Source organism: Phoca vitulina, unplaced genomic scaffold (assembly GCF_004348235.1).
Source record: "Phoca vitulina isolate PV1807 unplaced genomic scaffold, GSC_HSeal_1.0 scaffold2, whole genome shotgun sequence".
NCBI classification, from domain to species: domain Eukaryota; kingdom Metazoa; phylum Chordata; class Mammalia; order Carnivora; family Phocidae; genus Phoca; species Phoca vitulina.
Window position 1 is genome coordinate 48,133,325 of NW_022589705.1, and position 25,878 is coordinate 48,159,202.

At 36.2% G+C, this 25,878-nt stretch overlaps 1 protein-coding gene across 2 annotated transcripts in view; it reads right to left on the minus strand.

Annotated features, from left to right (window-relative positions):
* PDE4B (phosphodiesterase 4B) overlaps nt 1-25,878 on the minus strand; it is a 522,167-nt gene that overhangs the window by 423,145 nt on the left and 73,144 nt on the right. The gene's annotated exons all lie outside the window — the stretch shown is intronic.

The window sequence follows — 25,878 nt, forward strand, 5'->3', positions numbered from 1 at the left end:
AACCAATACAGAAAATAGACATCACCGGAAAAACCTAATTTCAATTTTACCATCAGTTTAAATCTCTTATATGTATAAGCACATAGGCAAATATTTATCACAGAAAATTTTAATTAGAAAGAGCTAGAATTCCCTGGTCTAAATCACACAAACCTGGCCATTTTGAAGAAGAAATGCTGCAATTCATGACATTTGTTTTGTGTAGATCATTGGAAGCCACTTCAGAAATAAAGAACCTCAATAACGTTACCAAAATTTAAGGGTGCACCCTGGTTGTGCAACTCCAGAGAAAAACTAATCTCGTTTTGAAAACCCAGGCCTTTAAAAAAAGGCCCAAATTTCAAGTTTAGGCATCCAGTAGTCTACAAGAGAATATAAAGAATTCTGTTTGCAGAATTGAACTGGAAAAGATATCCTATAGAAATCCCTGAATCCAAGACTCATTAGTCCATATGGTCGTTTCTCAAAATCTTGGTAAAAAAATGTCCTGCATCATGGCTGAACTTAAGAAGCTCCTATGTTTTCTCACTCTGTACATTTAAACTCTTAATACATGCCTGATTTGAAAAGTCTGCTTCTCTGAACATGAAGATATATATAGATTAAGAGCGTGATGGAATTGTAGCTATGTGACTAGGAATACTAAGTAGTGGCATTGTACCATCACCCAGGAAACCAGGGTTGAATTTCTAACACATAATTTGACTATATTATGCAGGAGTTGGCAGCAGAACTGACAGAGTGGGTAAGAGAGTGGGGGAGGGAGAAACTTCGCCTTTGTAAAGTGTTCTGGGGAGAGAATCCCATAGGTTTTTCAGGAGTTTGATTCAATATGCCCAGGAAATGCATTTCCTCAGCATACACCAAGGAATGATTGAACTTTTCTAATGCTGACCAAACAGGAGTAGCCAGAATTTTAGAGCTTTTACTCAAAGGTTCCTTGACACCTAACAAAAATAGACAAATAGTATTTTATCACATAGGGATCTTCAATCTTGAAGGCTTCTATAAGGTAGAATCTGAAAAAAACAAAGTTTACGCTAAGTTTTTTTTTTTTAAAAAAAAGCAGGATTCAAAATTTAAGTTTTACATTCAGGATACACAATTAGATATACCCAATGATTATAATTCTGTAAAATAAAAGCATGGAAAAATACTAAAGAAGCTGTGTAAATGGTAACAGTGGACATCATGTAAGGGTTCTATAAGAGGTTTTTCTTTCTTTTCCATATTTTCTAAATTTTTTGTGATGTATTATTTTATAAGCCAAAAACTGATTTCATATATATTTTATATATTTTATTATATATTATTATATATTATGTTATAATATATATTATATATAATATATTTACATGTGTATTTTATATATACACATAAAATAAGGACCCATAAAATACATAAGAATATTAACTTATTTTTTAAGTTATTTTATTTCTACAAAACTTAGTGTGCCATATATTTGATGGGCCATCTTTTTGTGAGGTAAATGATATCTACTTATTTGGGTGAAGAAACTAAGAACAGTGACAGGCTAGGACTTAAGTGTTAGGCCATAGCTAGATGATAAATTATGTGGTCTCTTAAATATCTACTTGGAGAGTGCCAAATGAATTTGCACAGTTAATAAAATACATGCAGCATTATGTCACATCATGGTGCAAACACAAGTAACAGGTAAATTTAGCATCGGTACTATCAAGATGTGGGGAAGCTGGATGGCTCAGTTAGTTAAGTGTCCAATTGTTAATTTTGACTCAGGTCATGGTCTCAGGGTCATGAGATCAAGCCCCACATTAGGCTCCACGCTGAGCGTGAAGCCTGCTTGAGATTCTCTCACTCTCCCTCTGCCGCCACTCACACTCTTGCTCTCTCTCTATCTCTCTCAAGAAGGAAGGAAGGAAGGAAGGAAGGAAGGAAGGAAGGAAGGAAGGAAGGAAGGAAGGAAGGAAGGAAGGAAGGAAGGAAAAAGGACTATCACAATGCAAATGTTATTTGCAGTCAATTTCAAAAAATCATAATTAATAGAGCGTGGGTCTGGGAAAAAAATAAGAACATCAAAGTGATCTCTAATAAATGGCTTCACATACTAAATTAGTAGGAAAAATCTATGAGGCAAAATTTACTTTTTATCTTGCATCGATTTTGCTCGGTAGGATTGCACTTAAAAATAGGATAAAACACTGCAACTGGAATAGAAATCTTAAGCTATCTTCAGCAGGGAGGGACAATGATCAAGTTTCCCCAGTAGAAATAAAGACCTTAACTATACCTTCTCAGACTAACACAAAGTATGATGGGATCCAAATGAAGCTCAATGCATACTTAGGTTGCTTTCATATCTTGGCTATTGTAAATAATGCTGCAATAAACACTGAGTCCACCCATAGACAAATGGATAAGGAACATGTGGTACACATCGACAATGGAATATTATGCAGTGATTAAAAAGGGGGTGAGATCTTTCCATTTATGACAACATGGGTAGACCTGAAGGGTATGATGCTAAGTGAAGTAAGTCAGACTGAGAAAGACAAATGCCATATGATTTCACTCATATGTAGAATCTAAAAAACAAGACAAATGATTAAACAAACAAACAAAAAGCAAAATCAGATCTATAAATGCAGAGAACAAACCAATGGTTGTCAGAGGGAAGGAGGGTGCAGGAGTGGTGGGCAAAATGGGTGAAGGGGAGTGGGCGATATAGGATTTCAGTTATGGAATGAGTAAGTTATGGGATTAAAAGGCACAGCATTGAGAATATAGTCAATGATATTATAATAGCATTATATGGTGACAGATGGTAGCTATACTTGAAATGAGAGAGTATAACATATACAGAAGTTGAATCACTGTGTTGTACACCTGAAAATAATATCATATTGTGTGTCAACTATACTCAAATACAAAAAATTTATTTTAAAAAATGAAGCTCAAAGCAAATCTGGCCCTTGAGAATTTTAGGTCTAATGTGGAAGGAAAAACTTACACATACTAAATATGTACTTGGTAGATAGTAGCTTCTCAAAAATATTTGTAAATTTAGTAAATCAAAGAATATAATTAAATGCTAAAATCCTATGTGTAGATAAACTCTTCTTTATTTTGAAATAAAGTAGTTGTGCTGTGTTTCAGAAGGAAATGAGGTTGAGAAGGAAATGAGGTTTCTTTGTAGCCTTAAATAATAAGTAAGATTTGTTTAGTGGAGATAATGATGAACAATGTGGTATGCAAAAATATGGAATGGAACTTAATACATGAAGGGTGTGATACATGCAGAAAGATGCTATGCTAAGGAAATTTATGACTGGCAGAAAGATAAAATGTTCCCGGGTAACATCAGTAGGTCTTCTGGCAAGCAAGAGTACTTTTAAGAGGTCTAAGCCATGGAAATAAACTTCTTTTTTATGACACTTTGAGTGTGAGAGCTTACTGGATAAATTTATATGCCTTTAACTGAGAGCATGTCCTGGCTAGGAAAAAGCAGGATCTCAACTTACAAGGCAGTTTTCCAAATGTTATATATTAAAAATATTTTTACTTTATATTCAGAAATAAAACACAACATCTGTTATATAAAACAAGGAAAAAAAAGAGAGGAGAGATATTTTCTGGATATTCCTCATTTTCCAATCAAGATCCACCCCTACACCTTTTCTATCCTGGGCATAGTCCACGGGCTCTCTACCCCTCTGGTTCCTGGGTGTGTTCAGTCAATGGGAAACAGAGGCAGTAGACTGGAAGGCAAGAGGAAAGAGAGGTCCCTCTCTGTTGGCCATGGTGTAGCAATGGCTAAAGTCTTCTACTCTAGGTCCACAGCTCTGTAGGCACCTATCTTTGAAAGTCCCTAGGTTCCATTAACTAGTGTCTCCACTTGACCCTTCAGACATAGGACTGTGGCTAGTCTTGTGGTGCTTCATCACGCCTTTCTGCTTAACCTCAACCCTGCCCACAACTTTTGTAAATAGTACCTCCATTAAATAGTACCTCTCTTTCACCCCTTTGAGTGTGCAACCTATTTCCTGCTGGGACCCTGACTGATAACAGATGTGACCCGAAAACTTTACAAAGCCGATGGCAATTTCAAAGTATCCCCCCCCTCAGTGCCTAGTACAGTGTATAGTGACAGACACAAAGCAAGCTCTCAATAAATAATTGCTCAAGGAATGAATGAGTAAATGTAGTTGGAGTTCTAAAATGGTTTTATGGTTTTTAGAAAAGAAAGTCAGCCGTCATTATCTCAAGTTGCTTTTGTAAGGCAGAAATAGTTTTATGTCATCACTCTATGATGGCAATAGTGATTTTATTTGGGAATTCTGAGAAAGTTTATAATATGTTAATATTACATTAATTTACAGTATTATACTATTATTATATAGCAATATATAATTTAACACATTACATATTATATTATGATATATATAATATCATGTCATATATATATTGGGGAATAGGGGTTTTACAAACCATTCTATTGCTGATTGTTAGTGCCAGTTGCCTTTCATTGAGGCTAACATAAATTGAGAAGTTTTGCCAGTTTAAGCACTATACGTATGTGATTTCAAATACGTCTCATAAGAGCAGCCAACCAAAGGAGGTGGGAACAATAATAATGACAGGTGAGGAAATCAAGTCTTAGAAGAGTAATGAAATATGCCCAAAGTCACACTCTCTGCTGGTTCAGACCAGAGCATTCTGGTTCTAAAGCCAAGCCTCTCAACCTATCACTGTACAGCTGATTGGGTCTTATTCACATCTTTTCAAGGTAGTAGTGAATGAAGTGATTTTTACTTCATTTTCTGATGTTGGAAATACAAGTTAAGTTGATCAGTTTTCTGGAACCGTGCTCCCTAATCATGTAAGGACAAAAAGAAATACTTTTTAAAAGATACTGAAGTTCTTAAGTGCCTCAAATTTAAGGCAAATGGAGACAAGAGAAGAGATCAAGTTCTCTTAATTTGAGATTATCCTTCCATTAGCAAAATCTGCTTCTCAATACACAGAACACCATATGTTTCATTAAAACAAAATATTTCTAAGAATTTCTAAGGTGATGAGTAAGTATGATGACTATAAATTCCATTTCTGGTATATTTTAATAGTTTTCCTATGGTTTTATATTTCACTACCTAAATGATGCTTTTAAGCGTATGTTACTCTTTTATAACATTCTCTTACGTTCAAAGACTACAGTTCTTCATTAATTTCACCTTCCCTTCTTTCTCCTTTCTCCACAGAGATTTAAAAGCTAAAATGAGGGAGAGGATTCTGGTTGCAGTAGCACTAGTATGAATTTCTCTTTTGACAGGTTATAGCTATCAATACTAGTAATCCCTGACTGATAAAAATTTCAATGACTAATAATAAACATTCTAAAATCCTACATCATGGATACATGCTAGACCAAACCATGACAAAAGGAGAAAAATAAGGGTAATATTTTTGAGTTTTTAAGATAGCTTTTTTTTCCCATTTAAAGATTGCCCTTTATTCTGAGATGATGTCCAAAAAGTTTGATTTTGATTTCTGTGTAATTGATTTACTGAACAATCTGAACTCAGTATGTAATAGTTTTAATTTTTCTCCAGTAACTGATTTCCATCTGCAATGTCAAATCCATTTTCTCTTCCTTAACAACAGTTCAGGCTGAGTCCATTACTGCAGCTTATAACTGCTTTAAATCACATCTCCTTCTCTTTTCCTAGCTCAATGGCCAGGCTCTGTGGGACCACTCAGTGACCAGTGTTTAGGACTTGGAGTGGAAAGAAGGAATAGTCTACTCGTTTATTCCTCTTCCCTCCCTTCTCTTCAGGTTCTAGTTCTTTCCACATTGCAGCAGAGAGGAAGAATTAATGAAGAGGAGCAAAAGTCTTTTTACTTAACTGGGAATTTAATTGCGGCTCTATTGAGTGCCACTGCTTTTCCAACAAAAGGCACTACATATTGATGCCCTCTCTAAGGGGTGTCCAAATGTTCATTCTCAGGGGTAAGTAGGAGTTTTCCCATTGCGAAAATAAACGTTCTAGTCTCCTCAGCTCCCATCCCCATTGATTCCCATTGAAACTCTTGCTGATAAGACCCCTTTGTGCAATAGTCTGCTCTCTTGATTGAAGTACTGATAAGATGGCTCAGGCCACAATGCACTTGATCCAGAATAAGCTCCAAAATCCTTGTCACACCAAGTGGTGAGAGTATAGGGTGTTTGCCGCTATCTCTTCCCTCTGCCCTGCTAGCTCTCTCCATTTCTCTTTCTCCCTTGCTCAAGAAGTCACAAAGAGCAGATCAAAAAGTATTCTGTATAAGTGATCAATGGAGAAATGAGATACTATGTCAGTTACTTATTAATAACTTTCAGCCCCAAGCTAATCATTCTAAACCTGTTCTGTGATGCTGGGGCAGAGACTTTGCAAACTACATTTACAGCTTCTCTTCCTAGCTAGCTTCTTTTAGGTGCTGACAATGGGAATCACTAGTAGGAAGCTGGAAGAGAATTGGAGAAAAGGGACTCTCTTCCTCCATCCAAGAGTAGAGACAACATTGGCACTCCCTTCTGGCAGATTCAGAACCACCCACACAATACCCCCATCAAATGTCTGCTCACTAGCTTCAGAGCGACCCTTTGGTGGTTCCAGCTCCTATGGTAGTAAGCCCTCTTATACATGCCTAGATCTCATAACACCATCTCCCCCACTTCCCCAGGAATGGAAGCCACTTTCACTATTCTTTGGGTTACCTGGCTGACCTCTTTTCACTTTCATCATTCAACACTTGCATAATCAATTTCTTGTATTAAATCCCTTTTGCTTTCCTAACTAGAATCTAAGGGATATAGAAGCTAACCTTCTTTTTGTGAAAGATACCCCTGATCTCTACAAGTGGTTTTCCATCTCCAGTAGGCCAATAACTCCCTTCTCCCAAACCTCTCCACATCCATCCTCTCCCCACCCAGAGTGATTATATGGGCATTGGAAGGTTGCTGGAGTAATGGTCGGTATCAGAACCCATCTGCTACTCTCACAAGGAGTTGCCTGACCACTTTTGTATACAGCTCTCCATACAGATATTTTGATGGCTTTAATCCTCTGTTCTGGATTAAAGTTGCCATTTGTAGCTTAACAGGAAAAGTCCTACTCATCATTCTTTCAGATGTTAGAATTTCCTTCCATGAAATGATGGTAATATAATGGGGCATGAGCACTTCTTTCTTTTCTCAGTGGCCTCAACTGAGAAAATTAAACATTGGCAACTCTGTCAGTCCTCTGATTCTTTGAAAATTTTACTGACTCACAAAGTACAAATATCTAAGATCCTTTGCACCAGACCAATTAATGTCTTACCTTTTTAAAATAACTAGCATAAAGTCTAGTTCAAGAAAGGGAGGGTTTTCTGCTTTGGGCTAACATCTAATATAGTATGCATTTGGGGAAGAAATGCTGGACAAAGAGGAGTCTGAATTGGTATCTCTTTTCAGAGGCCCATAACCACCACACTATAGTTATCCACTATGAAAACTGATAAAGGGAAACCTCACTAAAATGGAGTTGGGAGGCCAGAAAGGGGAGCACAGAAAGGAGAACCATATGACTCAAATGTCAAATAAGAAGACTGTCAATTACAGACTCCAGCAGAAGAATTATCACCAGGAAAGAATCATTAATTACAGGTACCAATAGGGAAAGATGTGCATTGCATCTCCTATAAGAAATTGACTACCTCTGCAACTTAGTCAATGAGAAACTGTCATCAGCCTGAACTCTTGATTTTCTCCAATGGACTTCTATTCAAAACAACCCCTTCCAGCTTCCTCCTTCTTCTCCATAAAATAACATTCCTTCCCTCTGTTTGACTTGCCTATCGTTTTGCTATAGCTTGCATGTCCTGAATTGCAATTCTCTGCTATACCCAAATTTTTGCTGATAAAGTAACTTTTGGGGTGCCTGGGTGGCTCAGTCATTAAGCGTCTGCCTTCGGCTCAGGTCACGATCCCAGGGTCCTGGGATCAAGCCCCATGTCGGGCTCCCTGCTCCACGGGAAGCCTGCTTCTCCCTCTCCGACTCCGCCTGCTTGTGTTCCCTCTCTCACTGTGTCTCTCTCTGTCAAATAAATAAATAAAATCTTTAATAAATAAATAAATAAATAAACTTTTAATTTTAAGGTTAACACCACCTAGCTCTGGACCTTTGACATCTCAATTGTCAAGGGGTTTGTTCAGGTGTTGTATTATAATTATCCATAAGCTTTATGAATCTAATGAAATTCTAGTAAACTAGTGGAAGAAAACAAAAACTATTAAAATCAACTCTCTAGAGTCAACAAATACATAAAAATGTCCAGAATTCAATACATAAAGTATAAAACACCTCTCTTGAATTTGCAGCTACTGGTCTTATCACACTTTCAGAAACTTAGGACCACTGCACTCAATTACAACTGATATTGTGTTTAACTATAGGGAAGATAAACAGAGGAGACAAATGTGCTTCCTCTTAAAAACTGTTGTAGTGGGATGCAAATAATGGAGAGCAAACAGGGGCGCCTGGGTGGCTCAGTCATTAATTGGCTGCCTTCGGCTCAGGTCATGATCCCAGGGTCCTGGGATTGAGCCCCACCTCGGGCTCCCTGCTCCGCGGGAAGCCTGCTTCTCCCTCTCCCACTCCCCCTGCTTGTGTTCCCCCTCTCGCTGTGTCTCTGTCAAATAAATAAATAAAATCTTAAAAAAAAAAAAATGGAGAGCAAACAAATTTGAGAAAAAATGTGTATGTAATAAGGCATTTTCTGTGTAAAACTCCTTAAGACTGTAAGTACCCAACACTTAGATATAAGCATTTCTGGGAGAGAAAATCAGTTTGTTTAATTAGGCAATAAGCATCAAGGACTTTTGAGATAAAAATTGTAAAGTATTAAGAATTAATATGAACTTAAACCATTAGCTTAGCCTGAGAGAATAATAAGTAACAAAGGGATAATGGAATTCTTTTAATAGTCATCAGACGGCAAAGTAGCTAGGCTAAATGCTGCTCTGAGTAAAATGTGTCTCCTGAACAACCATTCAAAATCAATTTCTACTATAAAATGTGTTCTCTGTAAATTACTAATAGGATACAAACTTGAAATCAGTACACAGGTTGACAGAAGAGAAAAAATTCTTAGTATACAATTTGTTTGGATAAATGTTAATTTCTAACAATAACAGAATAACAATAACAGACAGAAAGTGACAAACTATTCCCATGTCTCTACTTATATAAATAATGCCTTAATGGTCTTCCACAAGATGGCGGCGTAGGAAGATCCTGAACTCCTCCTCCCACAGACACATCAAATCAACAGCTACATATGGATCATTTGCTTCTGAAAAATATCTAAAAACTAGATGAATTGTTTCTCCACAACAAAGGATAAAAAGACCATCCCCACTGCCTAAAGGTCTAGTTTCCAATCAGCCTGAAACTAGGTGCTAAATAACCTCCTTGACTTTATTTTTTTAATTTATTTTATTTCATTTAAATTCAATTAATTAACATAGAGTGTATTACTAGTTTCAGAGGTAGAGGTCAGTGATCCATCAGTCGTATATAACACCCAGTGTCATTACATCACACGCTCTCCTTAATGCCCATCACCCAGTTATTCCATCCCTCTACCCCCCTCCTCTCTAGCAACCCTCAGTTTGTTTCCTAGAGTTAAGAGTCTCTTATGGTTTGTCTCCTTGACTTTAAAGTGCCCACAGTCTCATCTTCAGAGGAATGAATAAATGATTATTCATTCTACAATACCTAATGTGTCCGTGGCATGTGTCAGGATCACAGCACAGTGTCATAAGTGCTATGACGGAAGAGACAATAGGTTCATTAGGTGACCAAATGAGTGAAGGTCATCTCTGCAGGCAAAAATTGTAAGGCAAGCTTCAAAGAGGAGGTTACAGTTCTTTTACAGGTACTGTAGCTAGGGAACAAAGAAAGGAGCCCTTCTACCCACCTTCTATCTATTCTCCAAAGTGATCTTTTAAAAATGCAGAATTCCTTATATTACTTCCCTGCATTACATTCTTCATGGCTTCCTGTTACATTTAGGATAATCCAAAACCCTAATATGTCATACAAGTCCCTATAGATCTGGGCTCTCCTTGCCTTTGCAGCCTCATCTTCTTCTGTTGGCTTCCACCTACTTCCCCACCTAATCCCACATCACTCTTCCCTTTATCTCATTTATCTTTAGCCAAATTACATTTGGGGTTTATCCAACATGCCTTCCTTGCCTCAGGACTTTTCCTGCACTGTAATACTTCCGAAATTTTGCCTGGCTCACTCATTCCTCAGCCTTCAGCTTAAATATCTTTCCTTCAGAAAAATCTTTATTGAATTACCCTTCTTGTCACAAGGTCTTACCACATCATCACTTTTTTCTTAGTCACAGTATTTATCATAATTATATACTTATTTGTAAAAATGCATAGTTTTGTACCTCTCAGAAGCTCATAGTGAATCTTGCTAGTCACTATATTCCCTGTGCCAAGCAATACATATTTACTAAAAAAATGTTTGAATGAATAAAATATATATGCTCTATGCCTCTCCCTGAAACACTAAAAGTGTGATAATCCAAAAGCAGCAGATAGGAGGGGGCAGGAGATTGAACCAAAATGCCTGATAAACTACAAATATCATCTTACAAATAACCAATATTGATAGAATATATGTTCTTACTCCTGTGATAGGAATAGTAATAGCTTCGCGGTAAGCACTATTTTATAGTCCCTAAACATATTATCTCATAATTCTCACAACTACCATTGTCTCCATTGTACAAGTAAGAATTCTGAAGCATTAAACGGGTAAATGACTTGTCCAAGCTAACTCATCTAGCAAAGGACAGAGACAGGATTCACACCCAGGAACTGTGCCTCCAGAGTTCATGCAATTAACCATTATCCTCCACTGCCTCTTGGCAGAGGCAAACAAGCATTATTATCAGAGAACAAGAGCAAATGAAGATGGGTTAGGGCCATGATACAGAGGATAATTGGGAACAAAAGTGGAAGTTCAGGACAAGATAGGACCCAGATAATTTTTAAAATAACGAAACAAAAAAAAGAGATTCTATTGTTCTCAGAACATATGGAGCCTATGAAAAGCTACTCTTTTATGTAATCTCATACAGATTTACATTAAGCTGGAAAACTTAGACTATGTGTATAAAACATAACTAAAAAGGCATACTAATTTGCCTCTGTTTTCTCTTATACTTGAGCAAGAATTCACAAGTATTTTCTTTTCCTGTCTTTGCTTCAATATCTAAAACTTTTTTAAGTTAATACAGAAGACTCTTGATACTCATCCACAAGTGCTACATCCCCAGGCTTTTAAAAATTGTCCACCAGCATAACGCTCTTCAAGCATGTTTCATGGGACATGTGGGAGATAGGCAGAATTTTTATCAAAGTCTTCTTTTTAGGCTCAAAGACACCAGACACTCACCATAAATTTATTTTTTTTCTCTTTTCCTGAGAAGACTAAAATCACAAAGTGTAGCGGCTCATTATTGTTTTGAGCAAGTAAGCATACAAAACTCCTGTGTGCTCCTTTCTCAGAAATATAAATACTACATCATTACAGACTTCCTATGAGAAAAATCCAAGAAATGTAAGGAATCTTCCCAGGACCTCAAGTGAATTAATGGTATGGCACTTGCTGATTTAACTGAATTAATTGGATATTAATTCTGCCAATGATTATTGCCCATTTAGAAGCAGACACCCAATTTAGGGCCAGTCTGTCCCAGGCCTCCTAAAAGGTCAAGGATCCAGATCTAAGAGGACGTATGAAAGAAACAAACCTCACAAGCAGAAGGCTGAAACTAATTTGGTGACACCAGAATGCTGTGTAATACTGTTTTGATATGGCATAAAAGAACAGAAGGAAACATTTGTTACTGGTCTTTAAGTATCTTTATATTCAGAAACTATAACTCTCTTGCTTATTTTTTAAAGATGCAAAATTAGGCCTCACCCTGAGAATGGACTCACTCATGAATTTAGCAAACACTTGATATAACTGATATATAAGAGGTGAGAGAACAGAAGGAGAAGGTATTAGAGAACAACAAGGGCTGGCAGTCACAAAATCTCAATTTTTATGTATTTCACATTCTAAGTCTCTTTGTAAGATTTTATTTGACAAGAGGTTCTACCCCTCAAAAAGAAAAGCTTGAAAACCACTACAGTACTCCCTATAATACCCCCCAAAATACCCTATCACATTATAAGATCCCTATAACACCCCCATAAAATGCCTTAGAACAGTATTTTTCAAAAATTTTCAAGTACCATCTTTGTAACTTTTGCCATCTACAATTTCCTCATCTTACAGGTGAAATACAGAGCCCTTAAAAGCTGACTTGGCATTCACCTAGTGAGTGCCATAACTGGGACTAAAATTCCAGTGATCTGGGTTTGGTCCTCAGTTTGCTCCACTATAATGCCTTCATGTGTTGCCTTTAAATTAAAGGCTTTTATTTTGTTTTGTGTTTGTATTGTTTTTGGCAAAGGCTTATTTATGCATTAGAGAGCATGCTAACACACACACACACACACACACACACACACAAGGCTTCATTGCCAAGCTATTTATGAATTCATATATTCATGTACTCAGGCATTCATGTGTGCATTCATTTATACAACAACCATTCACTGAGCACTACTGAGAGCCATGTACTTTCTAGGCACTGAGAATATACAGATGAAAAAGCATGACTTCTGTCCTCAAGGACTGCAGAGCCTAAGTAGGATAGTGTGGGAATGGACCATTCATACAACTAATTATATTACAGAGATATTTACAAGGTGCAGCAGTCACATACAGGAAGGTTACAGAAGCCTGCCTAGGAAGACCAGAAAAGACCTCACAGGGAAGGTAAATCTAAACCATGCTCTAGTAAGACATGTAAGATTTTATCAGAAAGGGGAAGGAAAGTATAATTCCAAACAAAACAAGACATCCTCTCACTGAAATTTAGCCACCAATAAAAGCCCAATTAGTGACTATGGGATCTTTAATAAGTCATTTGATCCTTCTAATCTTGTGCTTCTATTAATGAAAAATGATTATTTGCCGTATCTATTCCTGATATTGCTGCAATCATATATGATCAATATATTTTTTTAAAGATTTTATTTATTTATTTGACACAGAGAGAGACAGCGAGAGAGGGAACACAAGCAGGGGGAGTGGGAGAGGGAGAAGCAGGCTCCCCACTGAGCAGGGAGCCCGATGTGGGGCTCAATCCAAGGACCCTGGGATCATGACCTGAGCCGAAGGCAGACGCTTAACGACTGAGCCACCCAGGCGCCCCTATGATCAATATTTTAAAATGTTAAAGCGTCGCATGCTTTTGAATGATGGAAGCAGTATATTTCTGGTATCAGTGATAGGCATCTGCAGGTTCTCTAGTACCAGCTGTATCCAGTGCAACCCAGTTGTTGTATAAAGGAAAGCTCTCTGAAAGTGAATTTAAAAAACTCTAGGTTGAGATTCCAACTCTGTGGCACATTTAACAATTTACTTGACCTCTCTGAGACTGTGTTCTTATCTATAAAAACAGGCACAATGCCTCCCATTTCACAGGCTATTGTGAGGACTAAATGAAATAGTGAGTGGTGCCTGGAAGGGTCTTGTACATGGTGGGTCCTCATTAAATATTTTGCTGAATCACAATCTCATCAAAATATTTCCATTAAGTCTTATCTTTTCACCTTACCACAAAGATGTCCACTTTTAACATCCTTCCTTTTAGAAAACATAACTGAAATAACAAGACCTTATATAACTCTGCTTAGAGCTATTTATGTCTGAATTTTCTTATTACCAAGAGAACATAACAACTGCTTCACTGGGGAAAGAGTCTCCAGGGATCTGAGCAAGGGGTCAAGATGAATCTGAGAAGATAAACATTACAATCATCACAAAAGGACAATCATCAGATGAGAAAATAATATAATGTCTGAAATGACAGTAATTCCAAATCCTCTATAGTCCACTTATGTATGATTATAAGAAATAACGAATACTGGTAAGTCATTATCTAACCATGAATATAATATAGAACACTTCCCCTCAGTAATTAATGAAAAACAAGTAATACCTACTTCTCTCTTTCATCATAAAGCTAAGTGACAACGTCTGGGTCACAAAAAGTCTTTTGGCCTTATTTATACCTTATAGATTGTCACTATAAATGGGTCATTGTCCTAACAACAGCCAATCCAGATTAAAAAGTTTAATAGTTGTTCTGCAGGCTGTGTTGTAGAAATTATATATATAAAATACGCACACACACATAATGAGAGTGTAGATCAAATTTTTGTAAAAATGTGAACAGACTCCAAACACAGAATGCAAAGTTACACAGGTCTTCCTATTCACTTCTTAGGGAAATATTATTGATGATTTGAGGCAGTGTGGTTATTTTTTATCTTTGCCTGATGACAATAAAACAACCACCATTATCATTTGTTATGCATGTATTAAATCTAAAACTATACTAAGACTGAATAGAGAGAAAACTACCTCTTGATTCATAATTTGTATCTGTGAGTTCTCCTGTTCCTTATCATCTGGTCATGTTTTTAAGTGCCTGATAGGAAATGAGGTGATGGTCTCAAGCCTAAATCTTATGAGAAATCATTCATTTATTTAAAAAAAGAAAAGAAAAATTGTTAAGGAAAAGAGAGGTATAGATCTAGTATTTGACGGGCACTGCTAACAGAGGACACCAGTTTGGCTGCCGAAGAGGTCACGTTCTAGGACACGGTAGTGTTGAATGGGCAGTAAGGAGCATTACGCATTATGGACAGAAGAAACGCCTCGAAGGGATTGATTAGCACAAAGAAGAGGGCCTTAGATTTGTACCAGAGCATGGTTTTGAAGAATGAATAGATTTCACCAAAGAAAAATAATTGGAAAGTTAATCCAGCTACAAGAAGCATCACAGAGACGTTTGGCATTATGGCATGTTGGGTGAATTACAGCTAGTCTGTATGGCTGCAAAGAATAGGATCTGTAGGACGAAGGCAGTGGAAAACACAGCTGGGAAGATGTGTAAGAGACAGAACATGCTGACATTTTAATATAAAGCTAAATGGTATGGACTTTATTCCAAATAGAATGGAAGTAGGAAATATTTTTGAAGAATTGTAAGCAGGGGATCAAAATGTTCAACTCTGCATTCTAGAAAATGTATTCTTGTGGCAATAAGAAAGTAATTTCAAGGGAGGGAGTAGGCTCTTGAAAGAAGGACAGTAATAAGACCAAAAGGATTTCTCAAAAATATTAGGAAGAAAATAAGGAGATAATAGGGACAGAAACTAAGGGTGTAAGAAGCTTTAAAGATGAGGCACAATAGACATGGTCTTACGACACAGAAAGATCAGGCAAGATAAGGACTGAGCAGTGATTATTGAACACAGAAGTTAAGTGGTCATTAGCCAGCTTTGAAAAGAAGAGTCTCCAAAAAGTTATAGAGTTATAAGCTTGTCTGAGGAGGCTGCAGGATGAAATTAATATCTGTAGAGTCCCTAAGTACCGAAAAGATTAGAGTATATTCCTATGTACAGTTCAAAATAAAAACAACATTGCAGAATCAGTCTAGGTTGGCTGCGAAGAAATAAAGTCTAAAATAAATCACCTAACCCTATAACGGAGAATTTCTTTTATTCCTAAAACAAAGTCCCGACTCCATCCTCATACAAACCTCCAATAAATAATTGACCAAGAAGAACCCACTTCACTCAAAGGTGAATGTGAATCAAAAGAGAAAGAACACAAGATCTATGCAAAGGAAGGAAGGAAGGAAGGGAGGGAGGGAGGGAGGGAGGAAGGAAGAAAGAAGGAAGGAGGGAAGGAGGAGGGAGGGAAAGAAGTTAGTTCAAAGAACACCATCAGAAAAATACTATTATAAAAATTTTAATCAAGCACATTGCTATTAAATTGTGTGTGTGTGTGTGTGTGTGTGTGTGTGTGTGTGTAGAGAGAGAGAGAAGGTGAAAGAGAGAGAAAGAGGACTTCTATTAAGTAAGACCGCATAGAAGAGAGACACAGTTGAGAGAACAGTACTTAATACATGGTAGTAGAGACTCAAGAAATACCTGTCAAAGCAATGACTATTGTAAAACAACAAAAGAAGATAAGGCATGAATGTGTGAATTGGCAGAGCTTAGTAAAGAAATGGAAGCACATGGTAAAATCAACATAGAAATAAAAGCCAAATTGCAAGCAGCAAAAGGGAGAATTGATGATGCTAGAAACATATTAGGCTACAGACCTATATAAAAGCAAGCATTTGGAAGTGAACAGAGTTAAAGGGATTAGAAAAATAAGGAAAATATGCAACACATAATTAGTATCTTTGAAAAAGGAATGAAAAATGGAAAAGCAATAATATAAGAGGCAAATATCTAAAGGTATAATTTAAGATAATTTTCCAGAAATAAAAGAACATTGAAGAAGAGTGAAAAGACATACTGTGGTCCAGGAAAAAGTGACCCATAATGATCATATCTTAGTGAAGTCAATAGATTCAAAAATGAAAAAAGAATCTATTCAGATTCCAATAAAGAAATTAAGCCACTAATAAAATTTTTAAAGAATTTCTACCACACTGGGGCGCCTGAGTGGCTTAGTTGATTAAGTGTTCTGCCTTCAGCTCAGGTAATGATCCCAAGGTTCTGAGATCAAGCCCCACATTGGGCTCCCTGCTCAGTGAAGAGTCTGCTTCTCCCTCTCCCTCTGCACCCCCACCACTTGTGCTCTCTTGCTCTCTCTCTCTCTCTCAAATAAATAAATAAATAAAATTTTTAAAAAAAAGAATTTCAGGGGCGCCTGGGTGGCTCAGTTGTTAAGCATCTGCCTTCGGCTCAGGTCATGATCCCAGGGTCCTGGGATCAAGCCCCATGTCGGGCTCCCTGCTCTGCGGGAAGCCTGCTTCTCCCTCTCCCACTCCCCCTGCTTGTGTTCCCTCTCTCGCTGTCTCTCTCTCTGTCAAATAAATAAATAAAATCTTAAAAAAAAAAATAGTGGCCCTGTCTCCCGAAGAATTATAAAAACAGCTTTTGAAGATATACACGGACCGAAATAAAAATAAAAGAGTATAGATGGGGCAGAGAAGGGGTGCCTGGGTGGCCCAGTCGTTAAGCATCTGCGTTCGGCTCAGGTCATGATCCCAGGGTCCTGGGATCGAGCCCCGCGTCGGGTCCCTGCTCCACGGGAAGCCTGCTTCTCCCTCTCCCACTCCCCCTGCTTGTGTTCCCTCTCTCGCTGTGTCTCTCTCTGTCAAATAAATAAATTTTTTTAAAAAAAATCTTTAAAAAAATAAAAAAAGAATTTCTACCAGGATATGTAGTTATGAACTTCACATACGTGCAATTATATAATATGTTCTCTTGTGTCTAGTTTCTTTTGTTCGGCTTAATGTCACTGAGTTGTATCTGTTTTGTCACATCTATCAGCAGTTCATTTTTTCTTTTTATTGCAGAGAAGTATTCCATTTAAAAATATGTCAAAATTTGTTTATCCTTTCTCCTACTGAAAGACAATTGAGTTGTTAACATTTGGGGGCATTATAAATATCATTGCTAGAAGTATTTTGCACAAGTTTTTGTGTGTTCATATATGTTTATTTCTCTTAGAAATTACTTCAGAGTGAAATTTCTGAATATAATCACAGAGAATATTTAAATTTAAAAGAAACTGCCAAGCTGTTTTCCAGTGATTTTACTATGTTATATGCTAACCAGAGATATATGAGAATTCCAGTAGTTGCAAATTCTTACCAGCATTTGGTATTGTCAGGTTTTGTTTTGTTTTTTTAACTTTTGACATTTTACAAGGTATGAAATGGTATCAAATTGTGGTTTCAACTTACATTTCCCTAATAATAGTACTGCTGAGAATTTTGTCGTGTGTTATTTTGCCTTTGGCATATCTTTTATGAAGTGTCTGATCAAGTATATTAGACATTTTAAATCAAATTGTTTGTATTTTCATTATTAATTTTTGTCGGCATTCCTGAATATTGATACAAGTTCTTTACTAGATATAGTTCCTCCAGTTTGTGACTTGCCTTTTCAGTTTATTAAAAGTGTTTTTTGTGAGAAGTTTTTAATATTGGTGAAGTCAAATTATCAATTTTTTTCATTTACATTTATTTTATAGTCTGAGATCTTTGCCTACCTAAAAAACACAAAGAGCTTCTCCTATTCTATTGTCCTATTTTCATGTTCTTCTAGAAGTTTTATAATCTTATCCTTTATGTTAAATATAATGTCTATATGAAATTAATGCTTGGGTTCAAGTGCCATTGTAAAAATCAGCATACCTGAAGTAAAAATAGTATATTAAAAGTCACAAACCTGGGGCGCCTGAGTGGCTAAGTCGTTAAGCGTCTGCCTTCGGCTCATGTCATGATCCCGCGGTCCTGGGATCGAGCCCCGTCGGGCTCCCTGCTCGGTGGGAAGCCTGCTTCTCCCTCTCCTGCTCCCCCTGCTTGTATTCCCTCTCTCGCTGTCTCTCTCCGTCAAATAAATAAATAAAATCTTAAAAAAAAAAGTCACAAACTTTAAGTTGACTAGTGTACAGTTCTATAACACCACCACAATCAAGATATAGAGTATTGCCATCACCCCAAAGAGTTCTCTCTTGCCCATTTGCAATAAATCTGTTCTCCCACAACTAGTTCCTGGTCACTACTGATCTGCTTCTTGTCACTATAATTTTGCCTTTTCTAAAACGTAATATGAATAAAAGAACATAGCATGCAGACTTTCACATATGGAGTCTTTCATTCAGCATAATGCTTTGAAATTAACCCATGTTACCGTATGTATGAACAGTTTTATTGTTAGTCCGGAGTGGTGTTCCATGGAATGAATACACCACAATTTATCCATTAACCAGTTGATAAACATTTGGGTTGTTCAGGGGTTTAGTGATTGTGATCAAAACTGAAGTGAACATCCAAGTATCATACAATATTTGTAAGAACACATGTTTTCCAATCCCTATGACTGGGATAGCTGAGTCATTTGGTAAGTGTATGACTTCATAAGAAATTACCAAGTTGTTTACCAAAATGGCTAAATCATTTTGCATTCTCCATAGCAGTGTATAGTTCCAGATGCTCTGCATCCTTGCCAAAACTTGCTATTGTCAGGATTTTGTTTTTTGTTTTCTTATTTTAGCCATTCTAGTGGGAGAGTACTGGTATCTTATTATGGCTTTGATTTACATTTCCCTAATAACTAATAATGTTGAGCATCTTTTCATGTGTTCATTTTCCATTCATATAACTTCTTTTGTGATTTGTCCAAATCTTTTATCTGTAACTTTATCTGGTTGTTTTTCTCCTTACTGATTAGTAGGAGTTATTAATATATTCTAAACACAAATTCTATACAAGATATATGCTTTGCAAATATTTCCTCCAAAGCTGAGGCATGTAGTTTTATTTTCTGAATAGTGTCTTTTAAAGAGCAAAGCTAAAAAGTTTGATGATTTCCAATTTATTTATTTATTTTATGTTGTGGGGTTTTTTTGTGTTCTAAGAAATCTTTGCTTAGGGGCGCCTGGGTGGCTCAGTCATTGGGCGTCGGCTTTCGGCTCCGGTCATGGTCCCAGGGTCCTGAGATCGAGCCCCGCATCGGGCTCCCTGCTCGGTGGGAAGCCTGCGTCTCCTTCTCCCACTCCCCCTGCTTGTGTTCCCTCTCTTGCTGTCTCTCTGTCAAATAAATAAATAAACTCTTTAAAAAAAAAAAAATCTTTGCTTAGCCCATGGTCACACAGATTATTTTCTTAAGTTTTCTCCTAAAAATTGTATATATTTTACCATATATGTTAAAACTAGCTAGAATTTAAATAAAAAATTGAATTCAAAAACAAAAATAATTGTATATACTTAAATTTTACATGTATGTTTAAGTTCCAATTCGAGGTTTTTTTTAAATATATGGCATGAATTATGGTCCAGATTATTTTTTCTCACATATATGTGAAAATATCCAGCACTAATGGTTACAAATACTGTATTTTCCCTCATTGAGTTAATATAGCACTGTAGTTTAAAAATTACTTGATCATATATTGCATGGACTATTTCTGGACTATGACGTTCCATTGGTCTTTAGTGTTTATCCCTACACCACGCTGTCTTGAAATCAGTTAGTATAAGTTCTCTATTTTTCTCTATCAAAATTATTTAGCTATTCAATATATTCACTATATTGTCAATATAAATTTCAATGTAAATCAGGAAATATTTAAAAGGTACTATAGCTTTATTTTTAAGTGCAGTTTGAGTGAAAGGTAGCCATGAATTCCAAAAAGGCCCAAAGACTGATAAAAAAAAAAAAAAATGGTACGGAAAGAATACTCCTTCCAAAGAATGATTCCCACACACCCTCCTTGCACAACCATTGTCCACCATTAATTCATCTCTTTGTCTTTAAGTACAATAAACCTTCATTACATTGCATTCTAAGTACAAACTATTTTTATCATGTTATTATTACTCATAAGCTTGTTTTCAATGGATACTTTCTTAATTTATGAAAATTGTTGAGTATCATGGGATAGGATGAAACCAATCATATTTTCTCCCTGAAAATTAATGAAAATATTTTTTCATTAAGGCCTTTTCACTAATCAGCAGGATTTTAAAGAACAAATTAATTAAGCAAGGGACTGGTATATTCTGTACCTTGTCATAATGATATTAAGTAGCTTATTTATAAGGTGGCTCCCATTTAAGAGTCTATTTTAAATATAATATTTAATTATGTGTGATACTTAACTCCTAATCTATGTTACTAATTTTATATATTTATTAGGGGGAGTTGTTTTTATTCATTGTTATTTATTACAAGAAATAATTAACTTTGCAACACTGTATTATTTATTCCACTAACTACAATTTCACTCCTCACTACTGACTGAGGGGTGCATTTGAATTACTGAAATGGAAGTAGCATCTGTAGGCAATGTCTTCATGAAATTTAGTTATATAAAAAAAGAGCCAAGAGAATAATATATAGAGAAGAAAGAGCCAAGAGAATAATATATAGAGAAGAAAAAGCAGATGACAAATAAAAGATTTCTATTGTTGTTTTGGGTAGGAGTGGACTTGAATAAGTCTGTTTGTGAAGAGGGAAGAGCTGATACAAAGGGAGAGGTTGAAGGCAAAAGGATAATGATGACGTAGAAGGGGATTGAGATCTACAGCACGTAGACAATTAGCCATAGACAGAAGCATGGGCCAGGATTAGGATGGGTGCCAATGAAGACACTTCCCTAACTGGTGACATAGGTTAAATGAAGAGGGTTTATATCTAATATTGACCATTTTCTTTTAAAAATTACTGTCCGATATTAGGAAGCTGGAGGCATCATGACTTACCAGACTTAATAGTTGAGTGAAAGGCATAAAGAGGCTTTGAGGCTTGTTTTGTTTGGTGATTCCCTTTCATAGTAAAACAAGATCTTGACCTATCTAAATAAGGTCACTCAACCTAAAATAATTACCTATTTGTGGTGGCACCTGTCAAGATGTTTAAGTCATGTGCTCTTAAATTACATACCTACTATCAATATTGCGAACATCTCTGATTTGTAGAAGGTTGATACAGAAGACCTGAGTTCCAGTCTGTTTAAATTACTAAGGACTCAAGCAAGTAAGACATTTTCATAGGCCTTGGTTTCCTCAAAACAAAATAAAGGGATTCTGAAAGACAATTGCTACACTTGCAGCTCTAGAATTCTATGATTCTGTGGCTTTGCTAGGTTTTAAAAGGGAATTACTGTTATAACAGTTTCCTTTACATCAAAGCACAACTAGATGAATGGATATTAAACATAAAAAATCTGCAGACAAGATTTAACAATGCACCTTTACTTCTGAAAAGGACAGTTATAAAGAAGATAATCAGATCAAGGATGACATCATGGGCCATCTGAGGCTGTATCCAATCTGTTATTGACTCCTAGAACAACTGTTTTACCTCTAAAATACACTTATTTCATTTTCCACAGTGAGAAGTAAAAATAATATGTTCTTCTTAATAGTAATCATGCAATCCCTCAAAACAATTTGCATAGATGCCAACTATTAGTACACTCGACCCTGGAAATTCTGTCATGACCTTCACTAAATGAAAAAGCATTTCAGTCTTAAATCCATTAAAACACTGAAATATTAAACAAATGAAATAACTAAGATTAATTGCAGGGATGTAATCTATTCGACATTTCTTATGTAATTCAGACTTTTGTTGCTGAAACAAGGAAGGCGTGTTTTGTAACAATGAGCTCCACCAGATAGTATTGGCCAGTTCCTTTACTTGGACACACAGAGGATGATACACCAAAGAAGTGTAATTATACTATATCCTTATAAGAGCCGTAGTAAGTATAACTACCAAGGAAGGAGAAGTGACTACTAATCCTTACAAGAATATATATTTCTCCCCCTCCTGAAGAATGAAGGAGGGGAAATCGGAGGGGGAGACGAACCATGAGAGACTATGGACTCTGAAAAACAAACTGGGGTTTCTAGAGGGGAGGGGGGTGGGGGAATGGGTTAGCCTGGTGATGGGTATTAAAGAGGGCACGTTCTGCATGGAGCACTGGGTGTTATACGCAAACAATGAATCATGGAACACTACATCAAAAACTAATGATGTATGGTGATTAACATAAAAATATATATATATTTCCATCAGCTGGTAATTATTTACATACATACATACATACATACATACATACATACATAAATAAATAAAGGTTCTGGTCTCAGGGAACCTTTAGCAATACAACAAAAGTAAAAAACTTATGAACATCTTCCACAAAGAACATTTACTGAAGTCTTATTACATGCTCGATTCTATTTCAAGTACTTGATCTCCTTCAATTTACTTGCAAAACAGATGCAAATATTCCATGCTATATCCCCTCAGGATGTTTGCATACAGTTTTCTTTTGCTTGTCCATTCTCCTCCATATATCCAAATTCTTTAAAATCAGCTTAAACTCTCTCTCTCTCATGGGACTCTATGCCTCTCTCAACTCTGATTATAGCAGATTTCAATTATCCCTTAATTGGTCAGTATTACTTTGTCTCCACAAAAGTACACTGAGACTGAAAATATTTTATTTCAACGTGTCACAATGTCTAGTTTGTTAACTGATTAAGTCGGCTTGGATGCTCAAGTGACCACAGGAAGAAAAGCAATACTGAGACTAAGTATATTTGCATCTGCTATGGTGTCTAATTTACCAACTGATTTAATTTCAGAATTCTCAAGTTTCCAGGGTAAGAAAAGTTTAGGTCTCAACTGTATTAAAATAAAAATACAACTTCATGTACTCAAACACATTTATTCACACATACAATCATATCCGAGCAGACATAGGAATGGTCTTTCCAAGCATATGCAAAGCAACATAAGGCAAATGAATTATCTTTAAATTTTTTAGTTTAAGTAGGGAAATTGAACCTAAATTTGAAAAATAAGCAAAAGCGATATTGGATTTTGCCCAGTCAGGGGGAAAACAAATTCATGAAGATTTAAATTACAGAATTTCCCCAAGTCATTATAAGATTTACAGTTCCAGCAATTCTAAACTCCTCATATTCTTCATGGTACAAATAGGATTTTTTCTAAATTTATGGATTAGCTGTTAAAGTTGGAGAAAGCTGAACTTTCAAACTCTTGAGTTTGCCAAATTAATAACTACTCAACCTTGGCATGATTCAGTTTGGGGATAAGTTTGAATTTTTGTAGGATTATAAACCCAGTGGAGGCTCTGCACTAGGAAAGAATATGTACTACCTTTGTTGTTCATAGCAATAGTTACGTACTCTGTAGCACAGAATTATAACTTTTTCATGAAGATGTCTACTAAACACAATGACTCCAAATGAAATGGAACTTCTGAGTAAAGGCACATTGTAGCCCATATGCTAATGCAATGTGTCTGTTCTGAAATGCCCCCACCATATCAGCAGCCACCCAATAGGAGGCTGCTGGAATGTTCTAGGAAGACTGTCCCTGTCTCTCCCCCAGCCAATTCTCAGTCAGATGCTGAGTTATCTGGCACATCATTAAAAGGACAAATATTTTCCAGCAGCAGCATGTGCCTTCCTTGGCTTCAATTCTAAACATACTTGATATTATAGAACATTTATTTTTCAAAAAAATTTATGATTTTATTTTATTTCGTATTTTTAGCACTTGGTTTTGAGTTATCCATGGTGTAGATACTTAAGTGTGAAAAGAAGGGAGTTAATAATAGAGTTTGCATAACATTTTACAGTTTACAAAGCATTTTCACAAAGGAGTCTCAGCTAATTCTCTTAACTCCACAAAGTAGATAATTTCTAGTCCCACTTTTCAGATGAGCAAATGAGGCTCAGAAAGGGCAAATGGTTTGTCCAAGGTCAGAAAACTAACAATGTAATACAAATTAAGGACTCCAATTAGGACCTTAATTCCAAGTTCAATGTTCTTTCCATTCGTATGGTCTAAATTAGTTCATTTGCATCTTAGAGGCATTTTGATCTTCAATGTTCTCTTTTAAAATTCAAACACTCCTATAATCTGTTGCATTATTAGATTACTTTTCTTGTACAGACTTTTTGAAAAACATTGCATGTATGTGTGTATATACCATACAAACCTACATAAACATTAAAAATGTCATTCTTTACCCATGGGCTGATCCTTTCACATATACATCATTTTTTTTCAAAGTAGTTACCAGTCAACAAGAAAATACAATTTAAAATCCCTTGTTTAACCTACCCTTACGTTGTAAACACTTCACTATGTGGCTTTTCAATATTAATAGCAGTTATTGACAGCATAACATTTCATTATATCTTCATTATTAGACATTGAGATTATATCCAGATTTCTGTTACACACTATGCTACTGAGAATAAAAAATTCCTACATTTCTAGGGAAAGACTGATTATTCAGTAGCCATGGTAATAAGTAGTAACCCAGCCAAGTTTATACTTATTTAATTGGTCAATGACAATTCACCTCAATAACCAAGTTTCTGAAAGTCAGCCAATTAAAGACACCTCAGGATTCTGAAAGTCAGCCAAATGAAAGCAGCTTCGCTTCAGTGATCACACTTTTGAAAGTCAGCCCATCAGCTGACTGACTGGTAACCATGCTTCTACAACCACGGGTCAACCAATCGTTAAACAGTTCCATGTTGTTTTAGGCACCCAAATACTTAAACTTCATGCTTCCCCAAATCTTACAAAATCAGATTCATGCTTTGCTCAGAAAGGCCTGTGCCTAAAAAGCAAGACTCTCCCTTCCTTAAAAAAGTAAGAAATTTAGTGTTTTGTTTCAGATATTGAGCAATAGCTTCTTCTGTCAACAAAGATGATAATTTGTGCATATAGCTTTGTTATTCCTTTTAATTGTGTAAGAATATATTCTCAGGAAAATGACTGTTAGGCCAAGTAGCATAATGCTGTATAATACGCTATTTTTCTCAAGAGTTATTTTTATTAACAATGCCGTCAGCAGAGTATAAATATATCTGTGCCACAACAACTTCAACAATGCTGGATGATATATTTTTAAATGTTTGCTGACTTGACTTAGGTAGGCATAAATTGGTAGTCTGGGTACCTTTAATTAGTATTTTTCACTCATTTTTCCTCAAGAGTACACATGGACCTAAAAGTATGAGAAGACCATAAGGGACCCCAAGAAAATGAACTGGGAAGGTACAAAAACAAAGCTATGTCCATTGTGGGTCTTGTTGGTAACTACAGGCAAGAGAAGTCAATTAATCTTTAACAAGAAT